The sequence below is a fragment of the Saccopteryx leptura genome, chromosome 4, assembly GCF_036850995.1.
Source record: "Saccopteryx leptura isolate mSacLep1 chromosome 4, mSacLep1_pri_phased_curated, whole genome shotgun sequence".
In the NCBI taxonomy this organism is placed as follows: Eukaryota; Metazoa; Chordata; class Mammalia; order Chiroptera; family Emballonuridae; genus Saccopteryx; species Saccopteryx leptura.
The window spans coordinates 172082188-172095044 of record NC_089506.1 but is presented as its reverse complement, the minus strand read 5'-3'; positions in this window follow the sequence as shown (position 1 = coordinate 172095044).

The following is a 12857-nucleotide window of genomic DNA, read 5'->3' as shown; positions in this document are numbered from 1 at the left end:
ACTACATTATATATATGTATATATATACACATATATATATACATATATATATATACATATATATATATATACATATATATATATACATATATATATATATTTATTTTTCTGAAGCTGGAAACGGGAAGAGACAGTCAGACTCCCGCATGCGCCTGACTGGGATCCACCTGGCACGCCCACCAGGGGGCGACGCTCTGCCCCTCCGGGGCGTCGCTCTGCTGCCACCAGAGCCACCCTAGTGCCTGGGGCAGAGGCCAAGGAGCCATCCCCAGTACCTGGGCCATCTTTGCTCCAATGGAGCCTCGCTGCGGGAGGGGAAGAGAGAGACAGAGAGGAAGGAGAGGGGGAGGGGTGGAGAAGCAGATGGGCGCCTCTCCTGTGTGCCCTGGCCGGGAATCGAACCTGAGACTTCTGCACGCCAGGCCGACGCTCTACCACTGAGCCAACTGGCCAGGGCCTACATAATATATATTATATTTTGTTTTCACTGCATTCCTCTTACTTTTATATCATATTCTTTTTTTAATTTATTTATTGTGTTTACATAGATTCTCCCCGAATGCATCCCCCCTCCTCCATATTCCCCTCAACATCTTCCTTTCCCTACTCACAACAGCTCCCTACCCCCTTCCCTTCAGGTTTAATTCCATTTCTCAGTTCACATTGTTTCTTGGATTCCTCAAATGAGTGAGGTCATATGATATTTTTCTTTCTCTGCCTGGCTTATTTCACTTAACATAATAGTTTCCAGGTCCATTCATGTTGTTGCAAAAGGTAATATTTCCTTCTTTTTCATAGCCCCATAGTATTCCATTGTATATATTATATATGTACCACTGCTTTTTTTTTTCGATTTTACCATTCATTTTTTCTAATTTTTTTAATTTTTTATTTATTCATTTTAGAGAGGAGAGGGAGAGACAGAGGGAGAGAGAGAGAGGAGAGACAGAGAGAGAGAAGTGGGGAGGAGCTGGAAGCATCAACTCCCATATGTGCCTTGACCAGGCAAGCCCAGGGTTTCGAACTAGCGACCTCAGCATTTCCAGGTCGACGCTTTATCCACTGCGCCACCACAGGTCAGGCTACCACTGCTTTTTAATCCACTCATCCACTGAAGGACACTTGGGCTGTTTCCAGATCTTCACTATTGTGAATAATGCTGCCATAAACATGGGGGTGCATTTCTTTTCTTGAATCAGTGATATGATGTTCTTGGGATATATTCCTAAAAGTGGGATGGCTGGGTCAAAAGGCAGTTCCCTTTTTAATTTTTTGAGGAATCTCCATACTGTTTTCCATAGTGGCTGCACCAGTCTGCATTCCCACCAGCAGTGCAAGAGGGTTCCCCCTTCTCTACATACTCACCAGTACCTATCGTGTGTTGTTTGACTGGTGTGAGGTGGTATCTCATTGTGGTTTTAATTTGCATTTCTCTAATGATTAGTGAGGTTGTACATTTTTTCATCTGTCTATTGGCCATCTGTATGTTCTCTTTGGAGAAGTGTTTATTCATTTCTTTTGCCCATTTTTTGAGTGGATTGTTTGTCTTTCTGGCGTTGAGTTTTACAATTCTTTATAAATTTTGGTTATTATCCCCTTATCAGACGTATTGTTGAATATGTTCTCCCATTATGTGATTTGTCTTTTTATTCTGGTCATGTTTAGCTGTACAAAAGCTTTTTAGTTTGATATAGTCCCATTTCTTTATCCTGTCTTTTATTTCACTTGCCCATGGAGATAAATCAGCAAATATATTGCTACTAGAGATGTCAGTGAGCTTACTGCCTGTTTTCTTTTAAGATGCTTATGGTTTCATGGTTTACATTTAAGTCTTTTATCCATTTTGAGTTTATTTTTGTGAATTGTGTAAATTGGTGTTCTAGTTTCATTATTTTGCAGGTAGATGTCCAATTTTCCCAACACCATTTGTTAAAGAGACTGTCTTTATCATATTCTTTTTGTTTCTTATACTTCTTTCTGTGTCTTGAGCCTTTAAATATTATTTTGATCCTCTATAGCAGATATTCTCACTGATATTTCTTCCAGTTCACTAATTCTCCCTTTTGTGATATTTAATTTTCTTTTAGTATTTTCTTTTTAATTCTTACTATCAGTTATTTTATTTTCTAGATTTAGAATTTTAATTGATTCTTTTTTCTTTATAGTTTTATAAAAATTTTCAATATCATCTTCTATTTTTTGAATATACAGTATAGTCAATTTTAACTCTATGTCTTATCATTACATTATGAAGGTCTCTATGGGTTTATTTCTATCATCTGATGTGTTTTTTGGCTTTATAAAATGTTCTCTCTTCTCTGTAACTGGTGATTTTTAAAACTGGATTCAGAAATCATATATGAAATTATTTAGAGATAATATGGGCCTTAAATTGTGTTTTATGTTTTAGCATCCTTTGAAAAAGATTTACTGTTTTTCTTATAGAAAGTTATGGGCACTAGCAATCTGGATCATCTTAATCTATGTAGGAATAGAAACAATATCCATCTGGGCTTTAGGCTCTGAAATGACTATGATTGCTATTACACAGCTATTGCTAAAATGTCATTCTCCCTCTCTTCCTTTAGCTCTGAACTCTAATTAATGTCACTCTTTTCTTATAACTGTCAAAAATTATGCTCAGTTTCTCAGTGTCTCAACAGCCTCTTAAAAAATTGGCAAACACTATGGACAAAAGTAGTCCCAAATATTTTGTTTAATTATCTGTTTTTCTTTTCTTTTCCAGATATTCTTACTGGCTTTTTAATTTTTTTTAGCTATGTAACAATTCCAAATGAATATTTTTAATTAATTTTTTCTAGCTTTAGTTTCATCAAGGCAGTTGGTCAAATTTCCTTGTCTATCATTACTGGTAACAAAATTCTATGTTTAGTAGGATTTTAATTGTGAGAAAGGACCATAGTCTGAGCATGATGTGAAGGGAGTCAAGTCTGGAGATACTGACAGAACTTGACTGATTAACTTGCCTAAAACAGAATGTTGTTTGGGGATAATAGGAAGAGCCAATGTCCACTGAGCTCACGTAGTTGGTGAATTTCATGTATACAGACAGAAACTTGAACTTTATCCTATTGGTGAGCAGTGAGACTTTCAGGATTTTAAAGTAGGCAAAGAAATTATGTAAGTGGCATTTAGTTTCACAGGAAGTACTTTTGTATTTTGAATATCATCATCAATTCTTGTGACTGTTCTTGCCTGAACCTTTTCTTTCTTTCTTTTTTTTTATTTTTATTTTTTTCTTTCTTTTTTTTAACCTTATTTTTCATAAGTATTCCTTATTATAGACCTTGGGAATCAAAAGTATTTTGGCTATTGTATTATTCCCAGTATTTAGATTATGTTAATAGTCAAATAGCCATTGTAGAAAGAGGCAATTTTCTTTCTTGCACATTGGAAATCTCAGGAGTCCTGAAAATTGATACATGTATAAGCTATAAATCTGATTTTTGGACTTCTGTTGATATCTGTAGTGTTTAATAATTTTTTTTTAGATGAGAGGAGAAGAAATAATAAAGTAGACTCCTGCATGCGCCCTCACTGGGATCTACCCAGCAACCCCATCAGGGGCTCGAGTACTGAGCTATTTTTAGTGCCTGAGGCTGATGCAGTCCAATGGAGCCATCCTCAGTGCATGGGGCTACATTCAAACCAATTGAGCCACTGGCTGTGAGAGGAGAAGAGGGAGAGAAGGGGGACAGGTAGGGGGAGAGAAGCGGATGGTCATTTCTCTTGTGTGCCTTGTCCAGGAATTGAACCCAGGCTGTCTATATGCTGGGCCAATCCTCTATCCACTTATCCATTGGTCAGGGCCAAATAATTTTTTAAAAGCTATTAAATCTTTCATACAAAGTATGGTGGTTCCTCAAAAAATTAAGAATAAAACTACCTGTGACCCAGCAATCCCTCTACTGGGTATATACCCCCAAAACTCAAAAGTAATAGTACATAAAGACATATGCACCCCCATTTTTATCGCAGCATTGTTCACAGTGGCCAAGATATGGAAACAACTAAAGTGCTCCTTGATAGAGGATTGGATAAAGAAGATGTGGTACATATATACAATGGAATACTTCTCAGCCATAAGAAATGATGACATAGTTCCATTTATGACAACATGGATGGACCTTGAGAACATTATACTGAGTGAAATAAGTAAAGTACATCAGAAGAAGTTAAAAACTATGATTTCACACATAGGTGGGATACAAAATTGAGACTTGTGGACCTAGCTAAGAGTGATGTGGTTACCAAAGGAAGGGCTTGGGGGGAGGGGGTGGGAGAGGGTGTTTAGGGAAGGGTATAAAGAGGGAAAAATATAAGGTGACAGAGGATGATTTGACTTTGGATGATGGTATACAACAGAATCAACTGTTCAAATGATGTGGAGGTGTTTACCTGAGACTTATGTACTCTTGTTGATCAATTTACCCTATGAAATTTAATTTTCTAAAAAAAAAACAACACAAAAAAACCTTTGATGTTTAGTGCTTACCTTCTATGTAAATAAAGTCATTATTTACATTTCACATATTCTTTCCTTCATCAGAGAAATTACAATGCTTTGGAAATGAGAATTTCAGAGCCATAAGGAACTTCAGAAATTAAGGTAGTTCAACCACCTTAATTTACAAGTCTGGAACTGAAGCCCAGATCGTGTATGGAACTTATCCAAAGTCATGCAGCTGATTAATGGTAGAGCTAGAAATATAACCAATATAATTCGGATAGTACTCTTCAAGAGCATTTTCATTCACAAACAAATCTTAAGAGATCTAATGGGTTAAATGGCAGATTGTTAATTTACAGACAAGAAAATACATATTAATTTAAAAACTTTCTATATAAAATTAATATGTAGACCACAGATGAACTTCAGGGTACCCCTGAAATAGCATACCTATTACTATATTATATGCACCTGTCTCTGGTAAACAGATGTTATTTTCCAGTTCTCAAATGAGTTCATGAATCAAAGATTAAGAAACACAATTTGTAACTTTTAGATAGTGTGAGTTAAATGTTCATATATTCAATAGTGTTAGTTTAATGCCTAGTCAGTGCCAGAGACTTTGTTAGAGGTGGGGGATAAAAAGATAAATGACGGTAGAGCGTTGGCCTGGCGTGTGGGGGACCCGGGTTTGATTCCCGGCCAGGGCACATAGGAGAAGCGCCCATTTGCTTCTCCACCCCCACCTCCTCCTTCCTCTCTGTCTCTCTCTTCCCCTCCCGCAGCCAAGGCTCCATTGGAGCAAAGATGGCCCGGGCGCTGGGGATGGCTCCTTGGCCTCTGCCCCAGGCGCTAGAGTGGCTCTGGTTGCGGCAGAGCATCGCCCCCTGGTGGGCAGAGCGTCGCCCCTGGTGGGCGTGCCGGGTGGATCCCGGTCGGGCGCATGCGGGAGTCTGTCTGACTGTCTCTCCCTGTTTCCAGCTTCAGAAAAATACAAAAAAAAAAAAAGATAAATGATGCATTTTCCTCCATGAAGGCCCTCACATTATAGTCAGGGAGATAGATAAGATGTAAAATGACAAATAAGTAATACAAAATACTGGTTAGATGATCCAGAATGGTATTGAACTTACAGGATTATTAGTTTACTTTAAACAGAATTGTCTGGAGACCCATTAAAGAATATGTATAACCTTACAGAGAGAAAAATATTCTTTTTTTTAATTCAGTGAAAGGAGGGGAGGCAGAGACAGACTCCCACAAGCACCCCAGCTGGGATCCACCCTACAAGCCCACTAGGGGCCAATGATCTGCCCATCTGGGGCTGTTCCTCCATTGCTCAGCAACTGAGCTCTTCTTAGTGCCTGAGGCAGAGGCCATGGAGCCATCCTCAGTGCCCAGGACTAACTCACTTCAATAGAGCCTCAGCTGCAGGAGCAAAAGAGAGAGAAAGAAAGCGAGAGGGGAAGGGATGGTGAAGCAGATGGGTGCTTCTCGTGTGCCCTGACCGGGAATCAAACCTGGGACATACACACACCAGGCTGATGCTCTACCACTGAGCCAACCGGCCTGGGCCTAGGAAAATATTCTTTGAACTACCAAACCCCATGGAATTTTAGAAAACTGAAAACCTGTGCCCTAGTTTCATTGATGTCACTTAACGTCATGGAAGTAAAGAGCAGCTGCCCTCACATTATAGTCAGGGAGATAGATAAGTATGAGTCTGGCTCATGTACCAAGCATCGATTGAGTAGTGCTAACTATGAATTCAAGACTGAAAATCAAGTAGAAATAAATAAAATTATTTCCTCAAATTCATCATTAGATTGAGCTGCAATCTGATTACATTTAAAAATTTAATAAAATACAATGTAATTTATATACAGTAATATGTATCCATTTTAAGTGTGCATATGTATGTCAACATATGCACATTTAAGTCATATAGAGAAAGATTTTATCACCCAGGAAGATTTCTTCATACCCCTTGGTAGTCAATAACTCTCCTTTCTCCCTACCCCACACAACCACGGATCTAATTTCATCACAATGAATTAATTTTTTCCCCCATAAGTGGAGCCAGAATATGAATTCTTTTGTGTTTAGCTATTGTTGCTCAACCTAATATATTTGGGCTTCATCCATGATACTGAGTATAATAGTTCATTTCTTTTTCTTATTGAGTAGTATTTCATTTATGAATATGCAACAATTTGTTTACCAATTTACCTGTTGATCTTTTTTTTCAGTTTTTGACTTCTATGGACATCCACATGAAAGTGTTTCATAAACATATGCTTTTATTTTTATTGGTTAAAATTAGCAGTAGAACTTCTGATTTATTTGATAAATATATATTTAATTTTAGCAGAATATGTCAAGATGTTTTCCAAAGTGATTATACATACGTAAAATATGACAAGATTGTCTTTTAACTACTGTTAAATTTTGATAAAATCCAATTTAGCAATTTTTTTGTTTTACAGTTCATGCTTTTGTGTCCTGTCTGTAAAATCTGCGAATTCGAAGGTCAGAAAGACTTTCTACTATGTTTTATAGTTTTATGTTTGGGTGTATGACCTAGTTCATTTTTGTGCATGGTGTTACTTTTTTAAATATGGATATTAAGTTGTTCAACCTATTTATTGAAAAGTATCCTTCCCTCATTAAATTTCTTTGTGTGTACCCATATATACACACATACACACACAACACATAACACATATGTGTGCATATATTTATATATATGTTCTCTGAATATCTATATATTTATGCTTTTATAAACTCTGTTCATTATGCCCAAAATTACAAATCAGGTGATTTGATACTTCCATCTCTGTTATTATTTTTCATATTGTCTTGGCTATCGTAGGTACTTTGAATTTTCATATACATTTTTAATCAGCTTGCCAATTTCTATAGAAATACCTGCTGAGGTTTTTTTTTTTTTTTTTTTTTTTTTTTTATTTTTCTGAAGCTGGAAACGGGGAGAGACAGTCAGACAGACTCCCGCATGCGCCCCACCGGGATCCACCCGGCACGCCCACCAGGGGCGACGCTCTGCCCACCAGGGGGCGATACTCTGCCCCTCCGGGGTGTCGCTCTGCCGTGACCAGAGCCACTCTAGCGCCTGGGGCAGAGGCCAAGGAGCCATCCCCAGTGCCCGGGCCATCTTTGCTCCAATGGAGCCTCGGCTGCGGGAGGGGAAGAGAGAGACAGAGAGGAAGGAGGGGAGGGGGTGTGGAGAAGCAAATGGGCGCTTCTCCTATGTGCCCTGGCTGGGAATCGAACCTGGGTCCCCCGCACGCCAGGCCGACGCTCTACCGCTGAGCCAACTGGCCAGGGCCCTGCTGAGGTTTTAATGTGATATCGAGTCTATAGATTAATTTAGGGAGAATTAACTTCTTAACCCTACATTGTGTACTCCAATGCATGAACATAGTTTACCTGAAAAATTAGAGAACCAGAAAATGTTCTCTGGACAGTTTACATAGTCAGTTGTTGGCACAGATGGAGGAAGTCAATTATATTAGACAATCAGTTCATTGCTAAATCTTTCAGCCCAACATCCTTCAATGTGTGCGGACCATAACATGACTTCAGCTGGTTCATGTTGGATGTGAATCTTTGGTCATCTCTTGCCTTTCAGAGGGCACTTCTCTTATTCAGAGTGTTTCTTCTCCCCTCTTTGAGCCACCTCTTAATCATTATTTCAGTGGCAATGGAAAAGTATTCTCAGTGTGCAGCTTCACTGTGCTGTCTGATAACTGAAGGAAGGGAAACATAGTTATCAAATGAAAGGTCTCAGAAATCACTGATATGAAAATGTCTCTGCTATGATCTTAACTTGTTCCAAAACTTGATGGATTGTAGATAGCTGATGAAACAAGCAGTAATGGTTCTATGCATTAGTGGAGAGTTTTATTGAGTATATAGGGTTTTTGGACATTGATCCATTTGCTCCTCCTCAAGATCAAAGGGTGGGATACAGGCAGTGAAAAATGGATTATAGATCCCATCATATGGAAGAGCAACCTCTTCTTTCTTCCTGGATGAAAATCTCAGTTTTCATTTAAATACTTTTTTTCTTTAATTCACCATGCTTATAATTTATTTCTTAGCACCCTGGAAGATCCTAGCTCTTCCATTTTATCTTTAGGTGGCCCTTGCTCAGCATCTAAATTAATATTGTTTTGTAAAGTCTCCTCTGATTTTCTAAGAAACTCAAAAAATTGGGTAGTTGCTCTTGATGTCTGCTTCAATGTCTGATGATTCTTAAATTTGACCGAATATGAAACAATAAGTAATTATACTATCAAATGACCCTGACCCTTTATGCTATTACTTTGTATAATATAGTAGGGTGACATATCCCAAACAAACACAAAAATGACTGTCAAGACTCGGAGAATTCACAGAGCCCTCTATGTGAAGGCCGTTTTCAGGGGAGGAGTAGAGCTGAAAATTAGATAACTTCCTATACAGCAAAATTTCCTAAAAAATTCTTTTGAGTCATGTCATTTACTAAATCCAATATGATTGAGTAATGTTTTTCCTTCTCTCTTTCCATCTTTTTACTTTTCTATTCCTGAATCTTCTCCAGGTACCTCTAGTTATTTATTCTCTTTGAACCATCAAGCACCTTCTTTGGGCTCATTTCTTCATTTCTGCTTCCTTACGTTGACCTTGGAAGTAAAACAATGGACCCCTGCTAACCTCCTCCTTAGAAGGTGAGGGAAGAAGAAAGTTTGGGAGTATTTATATAAGGTCTACTGGAAAGTTCTGTCCATTTTTGGAATAAAACAAAATACAAATTTTTCTTACCGTCAATAAACTTTATTAAATAATATAATTGCCATTATTATTAATGATTTCTTGCCAGCATGAGGGCAATTTGTATATCCCATTTTTGAAAAATGTTTATCTTTTGATGTGAAAAATTGAACCAGTGCTTGTTTGATATCTTCTTCATTTTTGAATTTTTTGCCCTTCAAAAAATTTTGTAAGGACAAAAACAAGTGATAGTCGGAGGGTGCTAAGTCCGGGGAATATGGTGGATGCAACAGAATTTCCCAGCCTAGTTCTGCAATTTTTTGATGAGTCCCCAAAGCAGCATGTGGCCTGGCATTATCATGATGCAGTATGATGTTCTTCCTATTGAACATTGCCGGCCTCTTTTCTTGGACTGCTGTCTTTAAATTATCCAGTTGCTGACAATACTTCTCCGAATTAAGCTTTTTGTTCAGTTTTAAAAGCTCATAATGTATTGGTCCTCGAATGTCCCACCATAGTGCATATGACGACTCGATCATCCAAATTCTTCTGACTTAATTCATGTGACACCCATCTTGAATATTTCCACATCAATCCTATCTTCCGAATATGGTCTGAAATGGTTTGCTGAGCTGAATTAAGCCTTTCTGTGATCTCCGATGTTGTCAGAAAAGGATCTTGCTCCAACATGGTCTTAACAACATCATCATCGATCAAAGGTGGTCGCCCAGAATGTAGCTTATCAGAAAGGTCGAAATCACCTGTTTCGAATTTTTCGAACCATCTTCTGCATGTCCTATCAGAAACTGTACCTTCCCCAAACACTTTCAATAAATTTCTACATGCTTCTGTAGCATTTCTTCCTTGTTGAAATTTGTAAAAATTACAGTGGCGTAAATGAACTTTATCAGTAGCCATGGGTACACTATCGCTTCACACATAAGACTAACATGAATCAACTTTATTTTAGTTAATTTGCTACATCAGTATGTATACACTAAGTGATAAAAATAGAGAGGCACACATGTGCCAAATAAACATGTGCTTACGTGTCAAAACTTGTTGTGATAGAAAACGACAGAACTTTCCAGTAGACCTATATTTTATTGCCATTGTCTATACCACAAGTGTTCCATAGACTTAGTTGATGTTTCAGTTTTTACCTCCTGTGATGTAAGGACCCAGCTATAAACAGTGAAGAAGGTTGACTGGAACAAAGAAAGGGTGGCTATCCTGTTTCTAAGGCTCTGCAAGTGTGTGTGAAAAGCTGTGAAAAATCTGATCTTAGAATTAGAAGACAAGGAATCAAATTGAAATGGTGCTCATGACAAGCTCTATGCCATTCAATATGCTTAACCAACTTCAGGCTAGTTTTGTCACCTGTAAAATGGTGATCCTTGATCTAACAAATGTTAACTCAGTCCAGCACTCTGCTAGTCAGTGTGTATATAAACAATTTTAAGATTGACCTTTTCTGAGGAAACTGACAATGTGGTTGAGTAGAGGGACATAAGCATAGTTATCCCAGCTGTGTCCATGCTATTGCACAGGAATGAGGAGCGTGGGAGGGGGACCAGTCAGTGCAGCGGCCACCTTCCTGGGCAAGCCATAACATGTTTTGAACTGGTAGCATATTTGTTCTAGATTATTAAAGGTGGAGATTTAATTACCAGGAAGGAAATGTTCTTTTAGTTCAAGAGGCATAAGTTAAATGCCCTCAGGGGTCAGGCAAGTGTTATAAATACACAAAGTGGAGGAGGGTAGGCAGAATACTAAAGGAGCCTGTGTCAAACTGGAGAATGCATGTCTATTTAAAGCTATTCAAGCTCAAATAATTTTTTAAAAGCTCTTTTGACCAAATGAAATCTGTGGGCAGATACTATTAATTGCATGCATTACATGTTAGAGAGACAACTGCAGGATGTTTGCAGGTAAGGGGGTAGGGACAGCTAGCACTGTCAGCAGGAAGTGCAAGAAGAGAAGGACATTTAGAACTGGATGTGAAGGGCCTTCTATGTTCATCTAAGGAATCTGAATTTTATCTTGAAGACAGCAGGGAGGCAGTTGAGTTCTTCATTTAGGTGAAGTGACATAAGACATAATAAGGTTCGTTTTGTAGTGCCCTTGATAAAGTAAATTGAATAAAATGCCCAGTGATCACAGACACAATGCACAAATCCACGTGAGCAGTGATGAGGACCAACCAAGGCAGTAATGGTGAGAATGCAGAGGGGACTCAGTAAAAGGCGAGGCTTCTGATATAGAATGAGGTCAGTCTCCTTGGCGTTCTTTGAAACAGATAATGTGAGTGAACACAATTTGTTACCAGCACAGTGTGGTGCAGATGGAAGGTGACGCTAACCTCTTAGATGGAGAGTGGGTGGGGTCAGGGTTGGAGGGGCTGGTGCTCCCTTATCTCATTGTCACGGCCTCGTGGGGCACTCAGAACTCTCTAGGAGGAGATTGGGATTGGATCCCTCTGAAACTGGCCTCTGCAGAAGACAGGCTCTAAACTTGGCCACTTCATCTGGGCCTGGGTGCTCAGAACTTCCTGCTGCCTCCATGGATAACTTCTTTTACGAGTTTTCAATTTTCATCACTAAGAAAATAAGCTAAAAAGAGCAGATACTCATATCTGCAGAAATGTTACTCCATGTTAAAAAAAAAAAAAAGAACACTAATACATCTTACAACTTCTAGCCAGAATCTGCTAGGCTGCTGCTATAGCAACCCCAACAGAGAAGACTCACCGAACACCCACCCGACCCCCTCCTGAATTCGCACACCTGACAGTCACTCTCTGGTGAGGCTGTCTCTCTTACATTACACCCACTAAGTGAAGATCCAAAGCAAAGAGACAGAAAATAACATCTAACAATCTGCTTGTCATTTAGAAAACGCTCCCTGTATAAATGTCATGGAAACAAGCTGTTCTTGCAGAAAGAAAAGAAGAAAGCCCTGCCACACTTGCTTCCCTTTTCATTTTAATCTTCGGAAGAAAAGGGTAACACAAAGCAAATGTTAAGTGTTTGAAAGCAAATATCTCTGGAGCCTGGCCGTGGTGTGGTTCAGCCACATCCAGCCTGCTGCCTGGCGCCTAGCGGCAGGGACTCTGACACAGGCTCTGTGTGAAGACCAGCTGACTGTTCCAGACGCCATCCGGGGAACACGGAAACTCAAAGCAGGCTGATGTGAGACAATGAGCTTTTTTTTTTCTAATCAGGACCAAAGATCCTTGCTAGGAGACTGGCTGTAAGGCCAACACGTTTCTGCTCAGTTGGTAAACATTCACGGGCACGTAGCATGTATAATTCATTGTGCTTTGATTCTGTGAGGGAAGCCCAGATAAACATGACTCTGTTCTCTGTTCATGGGTGAAAGGTCTTGTATATCTCAACTGCCAGAGGAGGCAGGGTATGTTAAAAATGCAAGAAGAATGTGGTGGAAGCTGTCTGACAGCCTGAGGAAGGAGCCTTTATTTTCAGCTGGGATTAGCAGGGAAGGCTACAGAGGAAGTAGCATTTGAAATGAGCTCCAGACAAGAGGTAGGATTATAATAGCAGGGTTAATGGAGGACAATGGAATTCCAAGGACACAGTAAATGAAATCAAGG